Source organism: Procambarus clarkii, chromosome 85, assembly GCF_040958095.1.
Source record: "Procambarus clarkii isolate CNS0578487 chromosome 85, FALCON_Pclarkii_2.0, whole genome shotgun sequence".
Taxonomy (NCBI): domain Eukaryota; kingdom Metazoa; phylum Arthropoda; class Malacostraca; order Decapoda; family Cambaridae; genus Procambarus; species Procambarus clarkii.
Genome location: NC_091234.1, coordinates 5452091 through 5479348, shown reverse-complemented (window position 1 = coordinate 5479348; position 27258 = coordinate 5452091).

The following is a 27258-nucleotide window of genomic DNA, read 5'->3' as shown; positions in this document are numbered from 1 at the left end:
CACCACAACCAGCACCACAACCTGCACCACAACCTGCACCACATTCTGCACCACAACCAGCCCCTCAACCTGCACCACAACCTGCACCACAACCAGCACCACAACCAACACCACAACCTGCACTACAACCTGCACAACAACCTGTACCACAACCTGCACCACAACCCGCACCACAACCTGAGCCAACACCTGCACCACAACCTGCACCATAACCTGCACCACAACCTGCACCACTACCTGCACTACAACCTGCACCACAACCTGCACCACAACCTGCACCACAACCTGCACCACAACCTGTATTACAACCAGCACCACAACCTTCACCACAACCTGCACCATAACCTGCACTACAACCAGCACTACAACCTGCACCACAACCTGCACCACATCCTGAACTACAATCTGCATTACAATCTGCACCACAACCTGCACCACAACCTGCACCACAACCTGCACCACAACCTGGACTACAACCAGCACCACAACCTGGACCACAACCAGCACCACGACCAGCACCACAACCAGCACCACAACCAGCACCACAACCAGCACCACAACCAGCACCACAACCTGCACTACTACCTGCACCACAACCTGCACCACAACCTGCACCACAACCTGCTCCACAACCTGCACCACAACCAGCATTACAACCTGCACCACAACCTGCACCACAACCTGCACCACAACCAGCACCACAACCTGCACCACAACATGCAACACAACCTGCACTACAACCTGCACCACAACCTGCTCCACAACCTGCACCAAAACCAGCACTACAACCTGCCCCACAACCTGCACCACAACCTGCACCACAACCAGCACCACAACCTGCACCACAACCTGCAACACAACCTGCACTACAACCTGCGCCACAACCTGCACCACAACCTGCACCACAACCTGCATTACAACCTGCACCACAACCAGCAACACAACCTGCACCACAACCTGCACCACAACCTGCACCACAACCTGCACCAAAACCTCGACCACAACCTGCACCACAACCTCGACCACAACCTGCGCTACAACCTGCACCACAACCTCGAATACAACCTGCACCACAACCTGCGCCACAACCAGCGCCACAACCAGCCCCACAACCTGCACCACAACCTGCACAACAACCTGCATCAAAACCAGTACCACAACCTGCACCACAACCAGCACCACAACCAGCACCACAATCTTTATCACGACCAGCACCACAACCTGCACAACAGCCTGCACCACAACCTGCACCACCACCTGCACTACAACCTGAGCTAAAACCTGCACCAAAAGCTGAGCCAAAACCTGCACAACAACCTGCACAACAACCTGCACCACAACCTGCACCACAACCCGCATCACCACAAGCACCACAACCTGCACCACAACCTGAGCCACAACCTGCACAACAACCTGCACCACAACCTGCAACACAACCTGCATTACAACCTGCACTACAACCTGCACCGCAACCTGCACCACAACCTGCACCACAACCTGCACCACAACCTCGACAACAACCTGCACCACAACCGCGACCACAACCTGCGCCACAACCTGCACCACAACCTGCACCACAACCTGCACCACAAACTGCACCACAACCTGCACCACAACCTGCACCACAACCTGCAACACAACCTGCACCACAACCTGCACTACAACCTGCACCGCAACCTGCACCACAACCTGCATCACAACCTCGACAACAACCTGCACCACAACCTCGACCACAACCTGCGCCATAACCTGTTTCACAACCTGCACCACAACCTGCACCACAACCTGCATCACAACCAGCACCACAACATGCACCACAACCTGCACCACAACCTGCATTACATCCAGCACCACAACCTCGACCACAACCTGCACCACAACCTGCACCACAACCAGCACCACAACCTCGACCACAACCTGCACCACAACCTGCACCACAACCTGCACCACAACCTGCACCACAACCTGTAACACAACCTGCACCACAACCTGCACTACAACCTGCACCGCAACCTGCACCACAACCTGCACCACAACCTGCACCACAACCTGCACCACAACCTCGACAACAACCTGCACCACAACCTCGACCACAACCTGCGCCACAACCTGCACCACAACCTCGAATACAACCTGCACCACAACCTGCGCCACAACCAGCGCCACAACCAGCCCCACAACCTGAACCACAACCTGCACAACAACCTTCACCACAACCTGCACCACAACCTGCATCACAACCAGCATCACAACCTGCACCACAACCTGAGCCAAAACCTGCACCACAGCCTGCACCACAACCTGCACCACAACCTGCACCACAACCTGCACCACAACCTGCACCACAACCAGCACCACAACCAGCACCACAGCCTGCACCACAACCTGCACCACAACCTGCACCACAACCTAAGCCAAAACCTGCACCACAACCTGAGCCACAACCTGCACCACAACCTGCACCACAACCAGCACCACAACCTGAGCCACAACCTGCACCACAACCTGCACAACAGCCTGCACCACAACCTGCACCACAACCTGCACCACAACCTGCACCACAACCTGCACCACAACCAGCACCACAACCAGCACCACAGCCTGCACCACAACCTGCACCACAACCTGCACCACAACCTGAGCCAAAACCTGCACCACAACCTGAGCCACAACCTGCACCACAACCTGCACCACAACCAGCACCACAACCTGAGCCACAACCTGCACCACAACCTGAGCCACAACCTGCGCAACAACCTGCACAACAACCTGCACCACAACCTGCATCACCACCAGCACCACAACCTGCACCACAACCTGAGCGACAACCTGCACAACAACCTGCAAAACAACCTGCACCACAACCTGCACCACAACCAGCGCCACAACCAGCCCCACAACCTGCACCACAACCTGCACAACAACCTTCATCACAACCTGCACCACACCTGTATCACAACCAGCATCACAACCTGCACCACAACCTGAGCCTAAACCTGCACCACAACCTGCACCACAACCAGCACCACAACCAGCACCACAACCTTCACTACAACCAGCACCACAACCTGCACCACAGCCTGCACCACAACCTGCACCACAACCTGCACCACAACCTGAGCCAAAACCTGCACCACAACCTGCACCACAGCCTGCACCACAACCTGCACCACAACCTGCACCACAACCTGAGCCAAAACCTGCACCACAACCTGAGCCACAACCTGCAAAACAACCTGCACAACAACCTGCACCACAACCTGCACCACAACCTGCACCACAACCTGAGCCAAAACCTGCACCACAACCTGCACTACAACCTTCACCACAACCTGCACCACAACCTGCACCACAACCTGCACCACAACCTGCACTACACCCTAGACCACATCCTGCACAATAACCTGCACCACAACCTGCACCACAACCAGCACCACAACCTGCACCACAACCTGAGCTACAACCAGCACCACAACCTGCACCACAACCTGCACAATAACCTAAACAACAACCTGCATTACGCCCTGCACCACAACCTGCACCACAACCTCGAGCACAACCTGCACAACAACCTGTACCACAACCTGCACCACAACCTGCACCACAACCTGCACCACAACCTGATCCAACACCTGCACCACAACCTGCACCACAACCTGCACCACAACCTGCACCACTACCTGCACTACAACCTGAACTACAACCTGCACCACAACCTGCACCACAACCTGCACCACAACCTGCACCACAACCTGCACCACAACCTGCCCCACAACCTGCACCACAACCTTCAACACAACCTGCACCACAACCTGCACTACAACCTGCACCACAACCTGCACCACAACCTGCACTACAACCAGCACTACAACCTGCACTACAACCTGCACAACAACCTGCACTACAACTAGCACCACAACCTGCACCACAACCTGCACCACAACCTGCACCACAACCAGCCCCTCAACCTGCACCACAACCAGCACCACAACCTGCACCACAACCTGCACCACATTCTGCACCACAACCAGCCCCTCAACCTGCACCACAACCTGCACCACAACCAGCACCACAACCAACACCACAACCTGCACTACAACCTGCACAACAACCTGTACCACAACCTGCACCACAACCCGCACCACAACCTGAGCCAACACCTGCACCACAACCTGCACCATAACCTGCACCACAACCTGCACCACTACCTGCACTACAACCTGCACCACAACCTGCACCACAACCTGCACCACAACCTGCACCACAACCTGTATTACAACCAGCACCACAACCTTCACCACAACCTGCACCATAACCTGCACTACAACCAGCACTACAACCTGCACCACAACCTGCACCACAACCTGAACTACAACCTGCATTACAATCTGCACCACAACCTGCACCACAACCTGCACCACAACCTGCACCACAACCTGCACCACAACCTGGACTACAACCAGCACCACAACCTGGACCACAACCAGCACCACGACCAGCACCACAACCAGCACCACAACCAGCACCACAACCTGCACTACTACCTGCACCACAACCTGCACCACAACCTGCACCACAACCTGCTCCACAACCTGCACCACAACCAGCATTACAACCTGCACCACAACCTGCACCACAACCTGCACCACAACCAGCACCACAACCTGCACCACAACATGCAACACAACCTGCACTACAACCTGCACCACAACCTGCTCCACAACCTGCACCAAAACCAGCACTACAACCTGCCCCACAACCTGCACCACAACCTGCACCACAACCAGCACCACAACCTGCACCACAACCTGCAACACAACCTGCACTACAACCTGCACCACAACCTGCACCACAACCTGCACCACAACCTGCATTACAACCTGCACCACAACCAGCAACACAACCTGCACCACAACCTGCACCACAACCTGCACCACAACCTGCACCAAAACCTCGACCACAACCTGCACCACAACCTCGACCACAACCTGCGCTACAACCTGCACCACAACCTCGAATACAACCTGCACCACAACCTGCGCCACAACCAGCGCCACAACCAGCCCCACAACCTGCACCACAACCTGCACAACAACCTGCATCAAAACCAGTACCACAACCTGCACCACAACCAGCACCACAACCAGCACCACAATCTTTATCACGACCAGCACCACAACCTGCACAACAGCCTGCACCACAACCTGCACCACAACCTGCACTTCAACCTGAGCTAAAACCTGCACCAAAAGCTGAGCCAAAACCTGCACAACAACCTGCACAACAACCTGCACCACAACCTGCACCACAACCCGCATCACCACAAGCACCACAACCTGCACCACAACCTGAGCCACAACCTGCACAACAACCTGCACCACAACCTGCAACACAACCTGCATTACAACCTGCACTACAACCTGCACCGCAACCTGCACCACAACCTGCACCACAACCTGCACCACAACCTCGACAACAACCTGCACCACAACCGCGATTACAACCTGCGCCACAACCTGCACCACAACCTGCACCACAACCTGCACCACAACCTGCACCACAACCTGCACCACAACCTGCACCACAACCTGCAACACAACCTGCACCACAACCTGCACTACAACCTGCACCGCAACCTGCACCACAACCTGCATCACAACCTCGACAACAACCTGCACCACAACCTCGACCACAACCTGCGCCATAACCTGTTTCACAACCTGCACCACAACCTGCACCACAACCTGCACCACAACCAGCACCACAACATGCACCACAACCTGCACCACAACCTGCATTACATCCAGCACCACAACCTCGACCACAACCTGCACCACAACCTGCACCACAACCAGCACCACAACCTCGACCACAACCTGCACCACAACCTGCACCACAACCTGCACCACAACCTGCACCACAACCTGTAACACAACCTGCACCACAACCTGCACTACAACCTGCACCGCAACCTGCACCACAACCTGCACCACAACCTGCACCACAACCTGCACCACAACCTCGACAACAACCTGCACCACAACCTCGACCACAACCTGCGCCACAACCTGCACCACAACCTCGAATACAACCAGCCCCACAACCTGAACCACAACCTGCACAACAACCTTCACCACAACCTTCACCACAACCTGCATCACAACCAGCATCACAACCTGCACCACAACCTGAGCCAAAACCTGCACCTCAGCCTGCACCACAACCTGCACCACAACCTGCACCACAACCTGCACCACAACCTGCACCACAACCAGCACCACAACCAGCACCACAGCCTGCACCACAACCTGCACCACAACCTGCACCACAACCTGAGCCAAAACCTGCACCACAACCTGAGCCACAACCTGCACCACAACCTGCACCACAACCAGCACCACAACCTGAGCCACAACCTGCACCACAACCTGCACAACAGCCTGCACCACAACCTGCACCACAACCTGCACCACAACCTGCACCACAACCTGCACCACAACCAGCACCACAACCAGCACCACAGCCTGCACCACAACCTGCACCACAACCTGCACCACAACCTGAGCCAAAACCTGCACCACAACCTGAGCCACAACCTGCACCACAACCTGCACCACAACCAGCACCACAACCTGAGCCACAACCTGCACCACAACCTGCACAACAGCCTGTGCCACAACCTGCACCACAACCTGAGCCAAAACCTGCACCACAACCTGAGAAAAAACCTGCACCACAACCAGCACCACAACCTGCACCACAACCTGTGCCATAACCTGCACCACAGCCTGCACCACAACCTGCACCACAACCTGCACCACTACCTGAGCCAAAACCTGCACCACAACCTGAGCCACAACCTGCACAACTACCTTCACAACAACCTGCACCACAACCTGCATCTACACCAGCTCCACAACCTGCACCACAACCTGAGCGACAACCTGCACAACAACCTGCACCACAACTTGCACCACAACCTGCACCACAACCTCGACCACAACCTGCATCACAACCTGCACCACAACCTTCACCACAACCTGCACCACAACCTGCACCACAACCTGCACTACAACCTAGACCACAACCTTCACAATAACCTGCACCACAACCTGCACCACAACCAGCACCACAACCTGCACCACAACCTGAGCCACAACCTGCTCCACAATCTGCACCACAACCTGCACAACAACCTGAACAACAACCTGCACTACAACCTGCACCACAACCTGCACTACAACCTGCACCACAACCTGCACCACAACCTGCAACACAACCTGCACCACAACCTGCACAACAACCTGCACCACAACCAGCACCACAACCTGCACTACAACCTGCACCACAACCTGCACAACAACCTGCACCACAACCAGCAGGTTGTTGTGGTGCAGGTTGTGGTGCAGGTTGTGGTGCAGGTTGTGGCGCAGGTTGTGGTCGCGGTTGTGGTGCAGGTTGTTGTCGAGGTTGTGGTGCAGGTTGTGGTGCAGGTTGCGGTGCAGGTTGCGGTGCAGGTTGTAGTGCAGGTTGTAATGCAGGTTGTGTTGCAGGTTGTGGTGCAGGTTGTTGTGCAGGTTGTGGCTCAGGTTGTGGTGCAGGTTGTGGTGCTTGTGGTGATGCGGGTTGTGGTGCAGGTTGTGGTGCAGGTTGTTGTGCAGGTTGTTGTGCAGGTTTTGGCTCAGCTTTTGGTGCAGGTTTTAGCTCAGGTTGTAGTGCAGGTTGTGGTGCAGGTTGTGGTGCAGGCTGTTGTGCAGGTTGTGGTGCTGGTCGTGATAAAGATTGTGGTGCTGGTTGTGGTGCTGGTTGTGGTGCAGGTTGTGGTACTGGTTTTGATGCAGGTTGTTGTGCAGGTTGTGGTGCAGGTTGTGGGGCTGGTTGTGGCGCTGGTTGTGGCGCAGGTTGTGGTGCAGGTTGTATTCGAGGTTGTGGTGCAGGTTGTAGCGCAGGTTGTGGTCGAGGTTGTGGTGCAGGTTGTGGTCGAGGTTTTGGTGCAGGTTGTGGTGCAGGTTGTGGTGCAGGTTGTGGTGCAGGTTGTGTTGCTGGTTGTGGTGCAGGTTGTAATGCAGGTTGTGGTGCAGGTTGTGGTGCAGGTTGTGGTGCAGGTTGTAGTGCAGGTTGTGTTGCAGGTTGTGGTGCAGGTTGTGGTGCTGGTTGTGGTGCAGGTTGTGGGGCAGGTTGTAGTGCTGGTTTTGGTGCAGGTTGTGGAGCAGGTTGTGGTGCAGGTTGTAGTGCAGGTTGTGTTGCATGTTGTGGTGCAGGTTGTGGTGCTGGTTGTGGTGCAGGTTGTGGTGCAGGTTGTGGTGCAGGTTGTAATGCTGGTTGTGGTGCAGGTTGTGGAGCAGGTTGTGGTGCAGGTTGTGGTGCAGGTTGTGGTGCAGGTAGTAGTGCAGGTTGTGGTGCTGGTTGTGGTGCTGGTTGTGGTGCTGGTCGTAGTGCTGGTTGTGGTCCAGGTTGTGGTGCTGGTTGTAGTCCAGGTTGTGGTGCAGGTTGTGGTGCAGGTTGTGGTGCAGGTTGTGGTGCAGGTTGTGGTGCAGATTGTAATGCAGGTTGTAGTTCAGGTTGTGGTGCAGGTTGTGGTGCAGGTTGTAGTGCTGGTTGTAGTGCAGGTTATGGTGCAGGTTGTGGTGAAGGTTGTGGTGCTGGTTGTAATACAGGTTGTGGTGCAGGTTGTGGTGCAGGTTGTGGTGCAGGTTGTGGTGCAGGTTGTAGTGCAGGTAGTGGTGCAGGTTGTGGTGCAGGTTATGGTGCAGGTTGTGGTGCAGGTGTTGGCTCAGGTTGTGGTGCGGGTTGTGGTGCAGGTTGTGGTACAGGTTGTTGTGCAGGTTGTAGTGCAGGTTGTGGTGTTGGTTGTGGTGCTGGTTGTGGTGCAGGTTGTGGTGCAGGTTGAGGGGCTGGTTGTGGTGCAGAATGTGGTGCAGGTTGTGGTGCAGGTTGTGGTGCTGGTTGTGGTGCAGGTTGAGGGGCTGGTTGTGGTGCAGGTTGTGATGCAGGTTGTGGTGCAGGTTGTGGTGCTAGTTGTAGTGCAGGTTGTTGTGCAGGTTGTAGTGCTGGTTGTAGTGCAGGTTGTGGTGCAGGTTGTGGTTCAGGTTGTAGTGCAGGTTGTGGTGCAGGTTGTGTTGAAGGTTGTGGTGCAGGTTGTGGGGCAGGTTGTGGTGCAGGTTGTGGTGCAGGTTGTGGTGCAGGTTGTGGTGCAGGTTGTGGTGCAGGTTGTAGTTCAGGTTGTAGTGCAGGTAGTGGTGCAGGTTGTGGTGCAGGTTGTGGTGCAGGTTGTGGTGCAGGTGTTGGATCAGGTTGTGGTGCAGGTTGTGGTGCAGGTTGTGGTGCAGGTTGTGGTACAGGTTGTTGTGCAGGTTGTGCTCGAGGTTGTGGTGCAGGTTGTGGTGCAGGGCGTAATGCAGGTTGTTGTTTAGGTTATTGTGCAGGTTGTGGTGCAGGTTGTGGTGCTGGTTGTAGCTCAGGTTGTGGTGCAGGTTGTGGTGCTGGTTGTGGTGCAGGTTGTGGTGCAGGTTATTGTGCAGGATGTGGTCTAGGGTGTAGTGCAGGTTGTGGTGCAGGTTGTGGTGCAGGTTGTGGTGCAGGTTGTGGTGAAGGTTGTAGTGCAGGTTGTGGTGCAGGTTGTGGTCGAAGTTGTGGTGCAGGTTGTGGTGCAGGTTGTTGTGCAGGTTGTTTTGCAGGTTGTGGCTCAGGTTGTGGTGCAGGTTTTGGCTCAGGTTGTGGTGCAGGTTGTGGTGCAGGTTGTGGTGCAGGCTGTGGTGCAGGTTGTGGTGCAGGTTTTGGCTCAGGTTGTGGTGCAGGTTGTGGTGCAGGTTGTGGTGCAGGCTGTGGTGCAGGTTGTGGTGCTGGTTGTAGTGAAGGTTGTGGTGCTGGTTGTGGTGCTGGTTGTGGTGCAGGTTGTGGTGCAGGTTTAGGCTCAGGTTGTGGTGCAGGTTGTGATGCTGGTTGTGATACAGGTGTGGTGCAGGTTGTGATGAAGGTTGTTGTGCAGGTTGTGGTGCAGGTTGTGGGGCTGGTTGTGGCGCTGGTTGTGGTGCAGGTTGTGGTGGAGGTTGTTTTGCAGGTTGTTGTGCAGGTTGTCGCTCAGGTTGTGGTGCAGGTTGTGGTGCTGGTGGTGATGCAGGTTGTGGTGCAGGTTGTTGCGCAGGTTGTTGCGCAGGTTGTGGCTCAGGTTGTGGTGCAGGTTGTGGCTCAGGTTGTGGTGCTGGTTGTGGTGCAGGTTGTGGTGCAGGTTGTGGCTCAGGTTGTGGTGCAGGTTTTGGCTCAGGTTGTGGTGCAGGTTGTGGTGCAGGTTGTGGTGCAGGCTGTGGTGCTGGTTGTGGTGCTGGTTGTGGTGCAGGTTGTGGTGCAGGTTGTGGTGCAGGTTGTGGTGCAGGTTGTGGTGCAGGCTGTTGTGCAGGTTGTGGTGCAGGTTGTGGCTCAGGTTGTGGTGCTGGTTGTGGTGCAGGTTGTGGTGCAGGTTGTGGCTCAGGTTGTGGTGCAGGTTTTGGCTTAGGTTGTGGTGCAGGTTGTGGTGCAGGTTGTGGTGCAGGCTGTGGTGCTGGTTGTGGTGCTGGTTGTGGTGCAGGTTGTGGTGCAGGTTGTGGTGCAGGTTGTGGTGCAGGTTGTGGTGCAGGCTGTGGTGCAGGTTTTGGCTCAGGTTGTGGTGCAGGTTGTGATGCTGGTTGTGATGCAGGTTGTGGTGCAGGTTGTGGTGAAGGTTGTTGTGCAGGTTGTGGTTCAGGTTGTGGGGCTGGTTGTGGCGCTGGTTGTGGCGCAGGTTGTGGTGCAGGTTGTATTCGAGGTTGTGGTGCAGGTTGTGGCGCAGGTTGTGGTCGAGGTTGTGGTGCAGGTTGTTGTAGAGGTTGTGGTGCAGGTTGTGGTGCAGGTTGTGGTGCAGGTTGTGGTGCAGGTTGCGGTGCAGGTTGTAGTGCAGGTTGTGGTGCAGGTTGTGTTACAGGTTGTGGTGCAGGTTGTGGAGCAGGTTGTGGTGCAGGTTGTGGTGCAGGTTGTGGTCGAGGTTGTGGTGCTGGTTGTGGTGCAGGTTGTGGTGCAGGTTGTGGTCGAGGTTGTGGTGCTGGATGTAATGCAGGTTGTGGTGCAGGTTGTGGTGCATGTTGTGGTGCTGGTTGTGATGCAGGTTGTGGTGCAGGTTGTGGTGCAGGTTGTGAAACAGGTTATGGCGCAGGTTGTGGTCGAGGTTGTGGTGCAGGTTGTTGTCGAGGTTGTGATGCAGGTTGTGGTGCAGGTTGCGGTGCAGGTTGTAGTGCAGGTTGTGGTGCAGGTTGTGTTGCAGGTTGTGGTGCAGGTTGTGGTGCAGGTTGTGGTGCAGTTTGTGGTGCAGGTTGTGGTGCAGGTTGTGGTGCAGGTTGTGGCGCAGGTTGTGGTCGCGGTTGTGGTGCAGGTTGTTGTCGAGGTTGTGGTGCAGGTTGTGGTGCAGGTTGTGGTGCAGGTTGCGGTGCAGGTTGTAGTGCAGGTTGTAATGCAGGTTGTGTTGCAGGTTGTGGTGCAGGTTGTTGTGCAGGTTGTGGCTCAGGTTGTGGTGCAGGTTGTGGTGCTTGTGGTGATGCGGGTTGTGGTGCAGGTTGTGGTGCAGGTTGTTGTGCAGGTTGTTGTGCAGGTTTTGGCTCAGCTTTTGGTGCAGGTTTTAGCTCAGGTTGTAGTGCAGGTGGTGGTGCAGGTTGTGGTGCAGGCTGTTGTGCAGGTTGTGGTGCTGGTCGTGATAAAGATTGTGGTGCTGGTTGTGGTGCTGGTTGTGGTGCAGGTTGTGGTACTGGTTTTGATGCAGGTTGTTGTGCAGGTTGTGGTGCAGGTTGTGGGGCTGGTTGTGGCGCTGGTTGTGGCGCAGGTTGTGGTGCAGGTTGTATTCGAGGTTGTGGTGCAGGTTGTAGCGCAGGTTGTGGTCGAGGTTGTGGTGCAGGTTGTGGTCGAGGTTTTGGTGCAGGTTGTGGTGCAGGTTGTGGTGCAGGTTGTGGTGCAGGTTGTGTTGCTGGTTGTGGTGCAGGTTGTAATGCAGGTTGTGGTGCAGGTTGTGGTGCAGGTTGTGGTGCAGGTTGTAGTGCAGGTTGTGTTGCAGGTTGTGGTGCAGGTTGTGGTGCTGGTTGTGGTGCAGGTTGTGGTGCAGGTTGTGGGGCAGGTTGTAGTGCTGGTTTTGGTGCAGGTTGTGGAGCAGGTTGTGGTGCAGGTTGTAGTGCAGGTTGTGTTGCATGTTGTGGTGCAGGTTGTGGTGCTGGTTGTGGTGCAGGTTGTGGTGCAGGTTGTGGTGCAGGTTGTAATGCTGGTTGTGGTGCAGGTTGTGGAGCAGGTTGTGGTGCAGGTTGTGGTGCAGGTTGTGGTGCAGGTAGTAGTGCAGGTTGTGGTGCTGGTTGTGGTGCTGGTTGTGGTGCTGGTCGTGGTGCTGGTTGTGGTCCAGGTTGTGGTGCTGGTTGTAGTCCAGGTTGTGGTGCAGGTTGTGGTGCAGGTTGTGGTGCAGGTTGTGGTGCAGGTTGTGGTGCAGATTGTAATGCAGATTGTAGTTCAGGATGTGGTGCAGGTTGTGGTGCAGGTTGTAGTGCTGGTTGTAGTGCAGGTTATGGTGCAGGTTGTGGTGAAGGTTGTGGTGCTGGTTGTAATACAGGTTGTGGTGCAGGTTGTGGTGCAGGTTGTGGTGCAGGTTGTGGTGCAGGTTGTAGTGCAGGTAGTGGTGCAGGTTGTGGTGCAGGTTATGGTGCAGGTTGTGGTGCAGGTGTTGGCTCAGGTTGTGGTGCGGGTTGTGGTGCAGGTTGTGGTACAGGTTGTTGTGCAGGTTGTAGTGCAGGTTGTGGTGTTGGTTGTGGTGCTGGTTGTGGTGCAGGTTGTGGTGCAGGTTGAGGGGCTGGTTGTGGTGCAGAATGTGGTGCAGGTTGTGGTGCAGGTTGTGGTGCTGGTTGTGGTGCAGGTTGAGGGGCTGGTAGTGGTGCAGGTTGTGGTGCAGGTTGTGGTGCAGGTTGTGGTGCTAGTTGTAGTGCAGGTTGTTGTGCAGGTTGTAGTGCTGGTTGTAGTGCAGGTTGTGGTGCAGGTTGTGGTGCAGGTTGTAGTGCAGGTTGTGGTGCAGGTTGTGTTGAAGGTTGTGGTGCAGGTTGTGGGGCAGGTTGTGGTGCAGGTTGTGGTGCAGGTTGTGGTGCAGGTTGTGGTGCAGGTTGTGGTGCAGGTTGTAGTTCAGGTTGTAGTGCAGGTAGTGGTGCAGGTTGTGGTGCAGGTTGTGGTGCAGGTTGTGGTGCAGGTGTTGGATCAGGTTGTGGTGCAGGTTGTGGTGCAGGTTGTGGTGCAGGTTATGGTACAGGTTGTTGTGCAGGTTGTGCTCGAGGTTGTGGTGCAGGTTGTGGTGCAGGGCGTAATGCAGGTTGTTGTTTAGGTTATTGTGCAGGTTGTGGTGCAGGTTGTGGTGCTGGTTGTAGCTCAGGTTGTGGTGCAGGTTGTGGTGCTGGTTGTGGTGCAGGTTGTGGTGCAGGTTATTGTGCAGGATGTGGTCTAGGGTGTAGTGCAGGTTGTGGTGCAGGTTGTGGTGCAGGTTGTCGTGCAGGTTGTGGTGAAGGTTGTAGTGCAGGTTGTGGTGCAGGTTGTGGTCGAAGTTGTGGTGCAGGTTGTGGTGCAGGTTGTTGTGCAGGTTGTTTTGCAGGTTGTGGCTCAGGTTGTGGTGCAGGTTTTGGCTCAGGTTGTGGTGCAGGTTATGGTGCAGGTTGTGGTGCAGGCTGTGGTGCAGGTTGTGGTGCAGGTTTTGGCTCAGGTTGTGGTGCAGGTTGTGGTGCAGGTTGTGGTGCAGGCTGTGGTGCAGGTTGTGGTGCTGGTTGTAGTGAAGGTTGTGGTGCTGGTTGTGGTGCTGGTTGTGGTGCAGGTTGTGGTGCAGGTTTAGGCTCAGGTTGTGGTGCAGGTTGTGATGCTGGTTGTGATACAGGTGTGGTGCAGGTTGTGATGAAGGTTGTTGTGCAGGTTGTGGTGCAGGTTGTGGGGCTGGTTGTGGCGCTGGTTGTGGTGCAGGTTGTGGTGCAGGTTGTTTTGCAGGTTGTTGTGCAGGTTGTCGCTCAGGTTGTGGTGCAGGTTGTGGTGCTGGTGGTGATGCAGGTTGTGGTGCAGGTTGTTGTGCAGGTTGTTGCGCAGGTTGTGGCTCAGGTTGTGGTGCAGGTTGTGGTGCAGGTTGTGCTGTAGGCTGTGGTGCAGGTTGTGGTACAGGTTGTGGTGCTGGTTGTGGTGCTGGTTGTGGTGCAGGTTGTGGTGCAGGTTTTGGCTCAGGTTGTGGTGAAGGTTGTGGTGCTGGTTTTGATGCAGGTTGTGGTGCAGGTTGTGGTGCAGATTTTGGTGCAGGTTGTAGTGCAGGTTGTGGTGCAGGTTGTGGTGCAGGTTGTGTTGCAGGTTGTGGTGAAGGTTGTTGTGCAGGTTGTGGCTCAGGTTGTGGTGCAGGTTGTGGTGCTGGTGGTGATTCGGGTTGTGGTGCAGGTTGTGGTGCAGGTTGTGTTGCAGGTTGTGGTACAGGTTGTGTTGCAGGTTGTGGTGCAGGTTGTGGTGCAGATTGTGGTCCAGGTTGTGGTGCAGGTTGTGGTGCAGATTGTGGTGCAGGTTGTGGTGCAGATTGTGGTGCAGGTTGTAGTGCAGGTTGTAGTGTAGGTTGTGTTGCAGGTTGTGGTGCAGGTTGTTGTGCAGGTTGTGGCTCAGGTTGTGGTGCAGGTTGTGGTGCTGGTGGTGATGCGGGTTGTGGTGCAGGTTGTGGTGCAGGTTGTTGTGCAGGTTGTTGTGCAGGTTTTGGCTCAGGTTGTGGTGCAGGTTGTGTTACTGGTTGTGATGCAGGTTGTGGTGCAGGTTGTGGAGAAGGTTGTTGTGCAGGTTGTGGTGCAGGTTTTGGCTCAGGTTGTGGTGCAGGTTGTGGTACTGGTTGTGATGCAGGTTGTGGTGCAGGTTGTGGAGAAGGTTCTTGTGCAGGTTGTGGTGCAGGTTGCAGGGCTGGTTGTGGTGGTTGTGGCGCAGGTTGTGCTGCAGGTTGTATTCGAGGTTGTGGTGCAGGTTGTGGTCGAGGTTTTGGTGCAGGTTGTGGTGCAGGTTGTGGTGCAGGTTGTGTTGCAGGTTGTGGTGCAGGTTGTGGTGCTGGTTGTGGTGCAGGTTGTGGTGCAGGTTGTGGTGCAGGTTGTAGTGCTGGTTGTGGTGCAGGTTGTGGTACAGGTTGTGGTGCAGGTTGTGGTGCAGGTTGTGGTGCAGGTTGTGGTGCAGGTTGTGGCACAGGTTGTGTTGCCGGTTGTGGTGCATGTTGTGGTGCAGGTTGTGGTGCAGGTTGTGGTGCAGGTTGTGGTGCAGGTTGTGGTTTTGGTTGTGGTGCTGGTTGTGGTGTAAGTTGTGGTGCTGGTTGTGGTGCTGGTTGTGGTGCTGGTTGTGGTGCAAGTTGTAGTGCAGGTTGTGGTGCAGGTTGTGGTGCAGGTTGTGGTCCAGGTTGTGGCGCTGGTTGTGGTCCAGGTTGTGGTGCTGGTTGTGGTGCAGATTGTGGTGCAGATTGTGGTGCAGGTTGTGGTGCAGATTGTGGTGCAGGTTGTAGAGCAGGTTGTGGTGCAGGTTGTGGTGCAGGTTGTAGTGCTGGTTGTAGTGCAGGTTGTGGTGCAGGTTGTGGTGCAGGTTGTGGTGCAGGTTGTAGTTCAGGTTGTAGTGCAGGTTGTGGTGCAGGTTGTGGTGCTGGTGGTGATGCGGGTTGTGGTGCAGGTTGTGGTGCAGGTTGTTGTGCAGGTTGTTGTGCAGGTTGTGGCTCAGCTTTTGGTGCAGGTTTTGGCTCAGGTTGTGGTGCAGGTTGTGGTGCAGGTTTTGGTGCAGGCTGTTGTGCAGGTTGTGGTGCTGGTTGTGATAAAGGTTGTGGTGCTGGTTGTGGTGCTGGTTGTGGTGCAGGTTGTGGTGCAGGTTTTGGCTCAGGTTGTGGTGCAGGTTGTGGTACTGGTTGTGATGCAGGTTGTGATGCAGGTTGTGATGCAGGTTGTTGTGCAGGTTGTGGTGCAGGTTGTGGGGCTGGTTGAGGCGCTGGTTGTGGCGCAGGTTGTGGTGCAGGTTGTATTCGAGGTTGTGGTGCAGGTTGTAGCGCAGGTTGTGGTCGAGGTTGTGGTGCAGGTTGTGGTCGAGGTTTTGGTGCAGGTTGTGGTGCAGGTTGTGGTGCAGGTTGTGGTGCAGGTTGTGTTGCTGGTTGTGGTGCAGGTTGTAATGCAGATTGTGGTGCAGGTTGTGGTGCAGGTTGTGGTGCAGGTTGTGGTGCAGGTTGTGGTGCAGGTTGTGGTGCAGGTTGTGGTGCTGGTTGTGGTGCAGGTTGTGGTGCAGGTTGTGGTGCAGGTTGTAGTGCTGGTTGTGGTGCAGGTTGTGGAGCAGGTTGTGGTGCAGGTTGTGGTGCAGGTTGTGGTGCAGGTTGTGTTGCAAGTTGTGGTGCAGGTTGTGGTGCAGGTTGTGGTGCAGGTAGTAGTGCAGGTTGTGGTGCTGGTTCTGGTGCTGGTTGTGGTGCTGGTCGTGGTGCTGGTTGAGGTCCAGGTTGTGGTGCTGGTTGTGGTCCAGGTTGTGGTGCAGGTTGTGGTGCAGGTTGTGGTGCAGGTTGTGGTGCAGGTTGTTGTGCAGATTGTAATGCAGGTTGTAGTGCAGGTTGTGGTGCAGGTTGTGGTGCAGGTTGTAGTGCTGGTTGTAGTGCAGGTGATGGAGCAGGTTGTGGTGAAGGTTGTGGTGCTGGTTGTAATACAGGTTGTGGTGCAGGTTGTGGTGCAGGTTGTGGTGCAGGTTGTGGTGCAGGTTGTAGTGCAGGTAGTGGTGCAGGTTGTGGTGCAGGTTATGGTGCAGGTTGTGGTGCAGGTGTTGGCTCAGGTTGTGGTGCAGGTTGTGGTGCAGGTTGAGTTGCAGGTTGTGGTCGAAGTTGTGGTGCAGGTTGTGATACAGGTTCTGGTGCTAGTTGTGGTGCTGGTTGTGGTGCAGATTGTGGTGCAGGTTGTGGTGCAGGTTGTGGTACAGGTTGTTGTGCAGGTTGTAGTGCAGGTTGTGGTGTTGGTTGTGGTGCTGGTTGTGGTGCAGGTTGTGGTGCAGGTTGAGAGGCTGGTTGTGGTGCAGGTTGTGGTGGAGGTTGTGGTGCAGGTTGTGGTGCTGGTTGTGGTGCAGGTTGAGGGGCTGGTTGTGGTGCAGGTCGTAGTGCAGGTTGTGGAGCAGGTTGTGGTGCTGGTTGTAGTGCAGGTTGTTGTGCAGGTTGTAGTGCTGGTTGTAGTGCAGGTTGTGGTGCAGGTTGTGGTGCAGGTTGTAGTGCAGGTTGTGGTGCAGGTTGTGGTGAAGGTTGTGGTGCAGGTTGTGGTGCAGGTTGTGGTGCAGGTTGTGGTGCAGGTTGTGGTGCAGGTTGTGGTGCAGGTTGTAGTTCAGGTTGTAGTGCAGGTAGTGGTGCAGGTTGTGGTGCAGGTTGTGGTGCAGGTTGTGGTGCAGGTGTTGGATCAGGTTGTGGTGCAGGTTGTGGTGCAGGTTGTGGTGCAGGTTGTGGTGCAGGTTGTTGTGCAGGTTGTGGTCGAGGTTGTGGTGCAGGTTGTGGTGCAGGGTGTAATGGAGGTTGTTGTTCAGGTTATTGTGCAGGTTGTGGTGCAGGTTGTGGTGCTGGTTGTGGCTCAGGTTGTGGTGCAGGTTGTGGTGCTGGTTGTGGTGCAGGTTGTGGTGCAGGTTATTGTGCAGGTTGTGGTCTAGGGTGTAGTGCAGGTTGTGGTGCAGGTTGTGGTGCACGTTGTGGTGAAGGTTGTAGTGCAGGTTGTAGTGCAGGTTGTAGTTCAGGTTGTGGTGCAGGTTGTGGTCGAAGTTGTGGTGCAGGTTGTGGTGCAGGTTGTTGTGCAGGTTTTTTTGCAGGTTGTGGCTCAGGTTGTGGTGCAGGTTTTGGCTCAGGTTGTGGTGCAGGTTGTGGTGCAGGTTGTGGTGCAGGTTGTGGTGCAGGTTGTGGTGCAGGTTTTGGCTCAGGTTGTGGTGCAGGTTGTGGTGCAGGTTGTGGTGCAGGCTGTGGTGCAGGTTGTGGTGCTGGTTGTGGTGAAGGTTGTGGTGCTAGTTGTGGTGCTGGTTGTGGTGCAGGTTGTGGTGCAGGTTTAGGCTCAGGTTGTGGTGCAGGTTGTGATGCTGGTTGTGATACAGGTGTGGTGCAGGTTGTGATGAAGGTTGTTGTGCAGGTTGTGGTGCAGGTTGTGAGGCTGGTTGTGGCGCTGGTTGTGGTGCAGGTTGTGGTGCAGGTTGTTTTGCAGGTTGTTGTGCAGGTTGTCGCTCAGGTTGTGGTGCAGGTTGTGGTGCAGGTTGTGGTGCTGGTGGTGATGCAGGTTGTGGTGCAGGTTGTGGTGCAGGTTGTTGTGCAGGTTGTTGCGCAGGTTGTGGCTCAGGTTGTGGTACAGGTTTTGGCTCAGGTTGTGGTGCAGGTTGTGGTGCAGGTTGTGGTGTAGGCTGTGGTGCAGGTTGTGGTACAGGTTGTGGTGCTTGTTGTGGTGTAGGTTGTGGTGCAGGTTGTGGTGCAGGTTTTGGCTCAGGTTGTGGTGAAGGTTGTGGATCTGGTTGTGATGCAGGTTGTGGTGCAGGTTGTGGTGCAGATTTTGGTGCAGGTTGTAGTGCAGGTTGTGGTGCAGGTTGTGGTGCAGGTTGTGTTGCAGGTTGTGGTGCAGGTTGTTGTGCAGGTTGTGGCTCAGGTTGTGGTGCAGGTTGTGGTGCTGGTGGTGATTCGGGTTGTGGTGCAGGTTGTGGTGCAAGTTGTGTTGCAGGTTGTGGTGCAGGTTGTGGTGCAGGTTTTGGTGCAGGTTGTGGTGCAGGTTGTGGTGCAGGTTGTGGTGCAGATTGTGGTGTAGGTTGTAGTGCAGGTTGTTGTGCAGGTTGTGTTGCAGGTTGTGGTGCAGGTTGTTGTGCAGGTTGTGGCTCAGGTTGTGGTGCAGGTTGTGGTGCTGGTGGTGATGCGGGTTGTGGTGCTGGTTGTGGTGCAGGTTGTTGTGCAGGTTGTTGTGCAGGTTTTGGCTAAGGTTGTGGTGCAGGTTGTAGTACTGGTTGTGATGCAGGTTGTGGTGCAGGTTGTGGAAAAGGTTGTTGTGCAGGTTGTGGTGCAGGTTTTGGCTCAGGTTGTGGTGCAGGTTGTGGTACTGGTTGTGATGCAGGTTTTGGTGCTGGTTGTGGAGAAGGTTCTTGTGCACGTTGTGGTGCAGGTTGTGGGGCTGGTTGTGGCGGTGGTTGTGGCGCAGGTTGTAGTGAAGGTTATATTCGAGGTTGTGGTGCAGGTTGTAGCGCAGTTTGTGGTCGAGGTTGTGGTGCAGGTTGTGGTCGAGGTTTTGGTGCAGGTTGTGGTGCAGGTTGTGGTGCAGGTTGTGTTGCTGGTTGTAGTGCAGGTTGTGTTGCAGGTTGTGGTGCAGGTTGTGGTGCTGGTTGTGGTGCAGGTTGTGGTGAAGGTTGTGATGAAGGTTGTTGTGCAGGTTATGGTGCAGGTTGTGGGGCTGGTTGTGGCGCTGGTTGTGGTGCAGGTTGTGGTGCAGGTTGTTTTGCAGGTTGTTGTGCAGGTTGTCGCTCAGGATGTGGTGCAGGTTGTGGTGCTGGTGGTGATGCAGGTTGTGGTGCAGGTTGTTGTGCAGGTTGTTGCGCAGGTTGTGGCTCAGGTTGTGGTGCAGGTTTTGGCTCAGGTTGTGGTGCAGGTTGTGGTGCAGGTTGTGGTGTAGGCTGTGGTGCAGGTTGTGGTACAGGTTGTGGTGCTGGTTGTGGTGCTGGTTGTGGTGCAGGTTGTGGTTCAGGTTTTGGCTCAGGTTGTGGTGAAGGTTGTGGTGCTGGTTGTGATGCAGGTTGTGGTGCAGGTTGTGGCGCAGATTTTGGTGCAGGTTGTAGTGCAGGTTGTGGTGCAGGTTGTGTTGCACGTTGTGGTGCAGGTTGTTGTGCAGGTTGTGGCTCAGGTTGTGGTGCAGGTTGTGGTGCTGGTGGTGATTCGGGTTGTGGTGCAGGTTGTGGTGCAAGTTGTGTTGCAGGTTGTGGTGCAGGTTGTGGTGCAGGTTGTGGTCCAGGTTGTGGTGCAGGTTGTGGTGCAGGTTGTGGTGCAGGTTGTGGTGCAGATTGTGGTGCAGGTTGTAGTGCAGGTTGTAGTGCAGGTTGTGTTGCAGGTTGTGGTGCAGGTTGTTGTGCAGGTTGTTGCTCAGGTTGTGGTGCAGGTTGTGGTGCTGGTGGTGATGCGGGTTGTGGTGCAGGTTGTGGTGCAGGTTGTTGTGCAGGTTGTTGTGCAGGTTTTGGCTCAGGTTGTGGTGCAGGTTGTAGTACTGGTTGTGGTGCAGGTTGTAGTACTGGTTGTGATGCAGGTTGTGGTGCAGGTTGTGGAGAAGGTTGTTGTGCAGGTTGTGGTGCAGGTTTTGGCTCAGGTTGTGGTGCAGGTTGTGGTACTGGTTGTGATGCATGTTGTGGTGCAGGTTGTGGAGAAGGTTCTTGTGCAGGTTGTGGTGCAGGTTGTGGGGCTGGTTGTGGCGGTGGTTGTGGCGCAGGTTGTAGTGCAGGTTGTATTCGAGGTTGTGGTGCAGGTTGTAGTGCAGGTTGTGGTCGAGGTTGTGGTGCAGGTTGTGGTCGAGGTTTTGGTGCAGCTTGTGGTGCAGGTTGTGGTGCAGGTTGTGTTGCTGGTTGTAGTACAGGTTGTGTTGCAGGTTGTGGTGCAGGTTGTGGTGCTGGTTGTGGTGCAGGTTGTGGTGCAGGTTGTGGTGCAGGTTGTAGTGCTGGTTGTGGTGCAGGTTGTGGGACAGGTTGTAGTGCAGGTTGTGGTGCAGGTTGTGGTGCAGGTTGTGGTGCAGGTTGTGGTGCAGGTTGTGGTGCATGTTTTGGTGCAGGTTGTGGTGCAGGTTGTGGTGCAGGTTGTGGTGCAGGTTGTGGTGCTGGTTGTGGTGTAAGTTGTGGTGCTGGTTGTGGTGCTGGTTGTGGTGCTGGTTGTGGTGCTGGTTGTGGTGCAAGTTGTGTTGCAGGTTGTGGTGCAGGTTGTGGTGCAGGTTGTGGTCCATATATATGGTTGTGGTCCATATAACCATATTGTGGTTATTATATCAATGCATCCTATATTGTGGAACAATTATGTTACATCAAATACAACATAACCGATGGAAGATACTGTATGAGAGGCCTTCTAAAGATGATGGAGACTAAAATGAATAACTGGTCGAAAATGGGTCAAGAAAAAAAAGACTCTGAACTATTTGAGTTATTGAATGATCATCCTATGTTTACATCAACATTAAAAACAATGACGAGTGTTAATCATCCTTTAAAAGGTATGATAAACAAAAACAAAGTGTGGTCTTTAGTGACAGCTAAAGTGTGGTGAATGCAATTGTTGGTTACCACCTCCGTTAACTTACAGTGAGATTTATAGTGCCTATGCATTATCTTATCATAGAACACCAGATTTTATATTTTGGTTAAAAACAAAATGCACCTTTAATGGTGAATATCATCCAAGTTATAATTATTATATCAATGCATCCTATATTGTGGAACAATTATGTTACATCAAATACAACATAACCGATGGAAGATACTGTATGAGAGGCCTTCTAAAGATGATCGAGACTAAAATGAATAACTGGTCGAAAATGGGTCAAGAAAAAAAAGACTCTGAACTATTTGAGTTATTGAATGATCATCCTATGTTTACATCAACATTAAAAACAATGACGAGTGTTAATCATCCTTTAAAAGGTATGATAAACAAAAACAAAGTGTGGTCTTTAGTGACAGCTATGACAATGTTCTCTTGGGATACAGATGAAATTTTACAATTGTTAAATATTTGTCTTCGAATGTATCCCACGTCAACTGTTCTGGATATTTTTTATGGATATACAGTTATTTTTCTTTTTTCTTTTCAAAACTTACAGCAATCTAATATTAATCATTATAAGGTACATTCTGCACTCTATCTGACAGAAAATATAATTCTTCAATCGTCAGAACAAACATATTATTGTGAACAAGCCCTTCTAATCAATCATGTTCCAAGTAAAGGTGAAATTACACGTGTCGATTATATTCCTGGAGTGGATATAGTCAGTATAGTTTTGAAGATAGTAAAGCGGCATTCATCTTTGCAATTTTTAATTATCGAATCGCAGCCACAATCACCACTTGTACAACAGTTACCACAAAATGCTATTTGTTCATTTTCTATGTTTAATTCTTTTTCTTTTTCTTTTGATGTATTGGTGCTTATGCCAGATTCTTCTGATATTAATAGGGAGGAAGACTGGAGAAAAAAAGTGAAAGAAATTTCAGTAATCAAATTTAGAAACATTTTATCTGAACAAAATAAACCCTGTTATAATTTAAATATTAATGTATATCTACTAATGGTAAGTAAGAGGAATCAGGATTTATGTTGGATTATGTATTGTATTTTGGGACTACGTAACTTTATAATTCCTGTAAGTACTGAAATGTGTCAGGTGCAAGAAAGGAGTTGTGAAGACAATGTTTTAGTTATTTGTTCATCTATTTCAAGTATATATATGTACTGTTATGACCATTATTGTAATTCTTATATGGAAAAATGTTGTGTTATTACAATAGATGGGAGTTTTCAAAGATTTCTAGATGATGTTCTCTCTATATATAATTTATATGACCGACATGAATATGATGGTGAATGCAATTGTTGGTTACCACCTCCGTTAACTTACAGTGAGATTTATAGTGCCTATGCATTATCTTATCATAGAACACCAGATTTTATATTTTGGTTAAAAACAAAATGCACCTTTAATGGTGAATATCATCCAAGTTATAATTATTATATCATTTATACAGATATGTTAATAACATTTCAAACTATGCCAACATTTTCATTAGTTCGATTATTTAAAGGAAAAGATGTAATTTGTGAACATCATATGATTGCAACAATCACTAACAATTTAAAATTTGATGTATTGGAAATTGAATTGAATAATTCATTTGAAAAAGATATTAATACAATTCTTGGACAACAATTGGCGACATTTAATGAAATTAATATAAGTGAACGCCACTACTGTCTTCATTGTTCTAAATCTCTAAAGGATGAATATTTTGCTCTAAAACAAAAAATCAATTGGTGTGATATGGTAGCGGTAAGATTTACACGTTTTAATAGTTTTGATTTAATATGTGCTCAATGTGCAAATATCAATGATGAGGAATAACTGTATATTAATATTTTATTTCATCCTATTTTATATAAAAAAATGTACATTTAAACTGACCATATATTAATTATTACATTATAAATATAGATATGTTACAACAGGTTGTCAAACTATACCAACTAACTTTGTATTTTAGTTACCATCTCAATGAGGTTTATAGTATTTATACATTATCATAGAACACCAATTTTTATATTTTTGGGGGGTTAAATTAAGTTTGGAGTCGGGGTCAAGGACGGCAGTAGCGACACTTCACTGATGAAGGAGATGATGTGTTCATGGACGCTTGCAAAAATAAGGACGTCGAGAATCTGGCCATATTATCGACTTGATAGAGAGATTCTTGGATGCACCCCCATCCCCCTTCCCCTACCTCCACGTCTTAGTCTCACTATATTTTATGGAAAGATAATAATAACACAAATGAGATTATAATAGAGATAGTAATTATTGTATACCTGGGATGGAAGGTATATAAACAGGCAAATTATGAGGGTTTATAGACCAGTTCATCTGTTCCTGTAATCACAGTAAGTACTGTTCCTGAGTGTAGTCGTATACCAAAAACAAATTTATTTACCATACCATTTCATTTTTTATTAAATAAAAAAATAATGGGAGATGTTATTACTGATTCACAAGTTAAAATTATAGTTGGTAAATATTTTATTGATATATTAAATTATTCAATTAATCTTTATAATTATAATATAAAGCATATTTATTTGCCAATGTTTGATATGTTAGATAGTGAATTTAATAATATTATATCAGTTATGTTTGACACATATATAGATATATGTCAAAATATTGGGTTTTTAATAATAAATGGAAAATGGGATCATTACCGATGTGAATTTATTCTTGATTTTATTCGAAGACAATTCAGTTATTATTTATACAAACTCCTAAAAAGAATTCATATTATCAAATTATACATTATTCTCTTAGAAAATACGTTACGATATCAAGGATGGGCTCTTATGGAATCTATTTGGACTATACAAGGAAAAATACCTTATTCTCTAATTAGAAAACCTATATTGAATGAAAGATGTATTAAACCCATTCTTCTGTCCCATGCCGATATATATGACCTAAAAGATAATTTAAGTAATGTATATAATCGATCACCTACTGTAAAATATGTCAATGAAGTAACAAGAATTGTTATATATAATTTGTATAATTTACTTATGAAAAAATTTAAATGTGTAAATTGGTTAGAGACTATTCTTCTCTGTTCTCTTCCCAAACAAAATCTTAAAAGATTAAACTGCCTTCCTAAAACAAAATCTGAAAACAATTTAGAATGTTTAGGGGATATTCTTCGAACTATTGATCTTCATATATATAAAGATGGGGAAGTCTATAAATATAAGAAACATCGCTGATTTATGTATGTATGTGTTGTATGGTGTGGAAATAATCTAAATCATATTTTTTTCTTTTGTCTACAGGATGTTTAAGTAAGAATAGACTTATTGATTGGCTTCCATCATCATCATCATTATCATCATGATGTTGCTGTTAGAAGATTTCATTTGGCAACCACTTTCATATGAAATTCAACTGTATTTAGATGATGTTTATAGTACACACATATTTAACCTGTGGACAGTTCTTTGTGGTCTTTTTTGGTATTATTCAGGCCTTAGAGAAGTGAATTTTGTTGCACTTCTTTTTTGCCTAATATGTGAAAGAAACAGAGAAGTTTGCAGGAAGCAAGTTCAATATATGGTTATATATTTCTGCTTAGGAATTGGTATATGTACTATAGATGACACAAATGTCTTATTTCTAGTAGCATGTTTAATGATTACTTATTTTATGTGGAAATTAATCTATGGAGTACATGGTTATTATATTGTTTTAAGTATGGGATTAATGTTACTCCTTTTTTTTTATATGAACTGTTATCAGGTTATATTAACTTTATTTTATTTAATTATTCTATTTTACTGTACATATATCATAATAATCAAAGAATTTCCTGAAGGCAACCAAACAGATTTATTTCATGGTGCATTTTTACATTTAATAATGTTAATGATACACCCAAAGAAAAAGAAATCCTCTCTATCTAAGTTAGTAAATATTGAAGTTGATTTAGATCACATTCTGTTGCAAGATCTTTCAGTTGCACATGTTCCATTCTGGGGACATCATATAAATAATAAATTTTCACCTCAATTCCACCCTGAACTACCAATAGATGGTTATCCACGTTCATCTTTCTTTTCTGAAGATGAACGATTATCTTGGCAAGGTGAGATTGCTTATTTCCAGCCGAAATCTACTGTCTTAAATTGTGCATCAAAAATAAGATTAGAACATCTTCAAAATATTTGTAATTATGCTAACGATTGTTATTGGCAAGAGCACATTTTTATTTTTGGAAAGCATATACTTACCAAGAAGGAACTTGATGAAATAATGAGTTTTATAAACCCAAAGGACACTGTGGTGTCTATTTATGCTCGTGGTGGATGGGTTGAGAGTTTTTTGCTGAATCGAGGTGTGAGCATTATTCCAACAGAAAACACAGAAAGATTAGAGTATATAACTGCAGTTAAATGGTTACCAAACGGGTATATTAGGCATATAGTTAAAGAAACTTGTATTAATAAAGAATATTCAAATGCCAATATACTTATAATCAATGAACCAATTGGGAATTTTTATATGACTATCGTTAGTATACTTAAAAATTTCAAAGGACGACTAGTGATAATGTTTGGTTCCAACTTTCCTATGGTTATTAAAAGTGTTTTAAATGAAAAATACATTCATGTACAAACATCTAGTGTGCCCATTTTTATTAGGTCTACTGTTCATTTTTATATGAGAATAGACATATGATTATTGGAGTTATTATTGTGTAGAAATATATAATGAGAATTGATGACATTATTAATAGTTTTGATTTTTTAAATTAGGCACCCCCAAAAAATTCCTGGCTTGTACTAATGTGAGGTTTAATATAAGGTAAATAAGTTAATAAAGGATGATTCTGACTTTAATTATATACAGTTATAATTACCCTCAACATCTCAATGGTAATAATGATTTAAGTAAATAAAGCCAGTGACAAGTCACAGTCAGGCAGAACAAGTACAGCCAGTGACAAGTAAGTCAGGAAGAACAAGCACAGCCAGTGACAAGTCAGTCAGGCAGAACAAGTACAGCCAGTGACAAGTAAGTCAGGCAGAAGTGCAAGCGCAGCCAGTGACAAGTCAGTCAGGCAGAACAAGCACACCCAATGACAAGTCAGGCAGAACAAGCACAGCCAGTGACAAGTCAGTCAGGCAGAACAAGCACAGCCAGTGACAAGTCAGTCAGGCAGAACAAGCACACCCAATGACAAGTCAGGCAGAACAAGCACAGCCAGTGACAAGTCTGGGCTAAGTTTTTATAATTGCTGTTATACAAAGCTTAAAAGAACAAGAGGTCATAAAGTGTTTGTGATGATTAAAATTTTATTAGAATAGTTGTTTTTTGAAGGATATTTTCATCAATATATATCAAAGGTTAGAAGAGCTTTAATTAAAAATTAGGTAACTGTTACTTTAAGCACTGTAATCTGAATGAAGTTCATCTTGTGGGTGAGCTGATAGATAATTTATTACCAAAGTTTTCTTAAGACCTCTATCCTTAACAACTTTCCAATTGTTTTTTTTAAAGCTGGTCTCCTCATTTCTTTTCGCCTGATGCTCTTTCAACTGCTGTACTTCGTCCCGTAGGTAATTTAATTCTGTCCTCAGAGCTTCAACTAGTTCAATCATTAAAACATCCATAATGTATAATAAATAGCTTTAAAACGGAGGAGCTTTGGCTAGCACACTCTCTCAGTCTAGGATGAAAGTAAAATGTTCCTCGTAAAAAGGTTTCATTTTATTCTTTTGTAACAAAAAACTTATTATATTCTCGAAACTCCACTACACCCAGCTTCTACATTCGAAGGACTATACAGCTCTATTTTTGCTGCATATGGTAAAAATATTTCATACTATTATAGTTGCACTTGAGCTTTAGCAGATTCCAATTCTTTAGTAGATCTATAAATTTGTTAATTTGTACTAAAAAATATATACAGTACATGGTTTAACTAATTCAAATTTTTCTTTTATTTATTACTGACAAT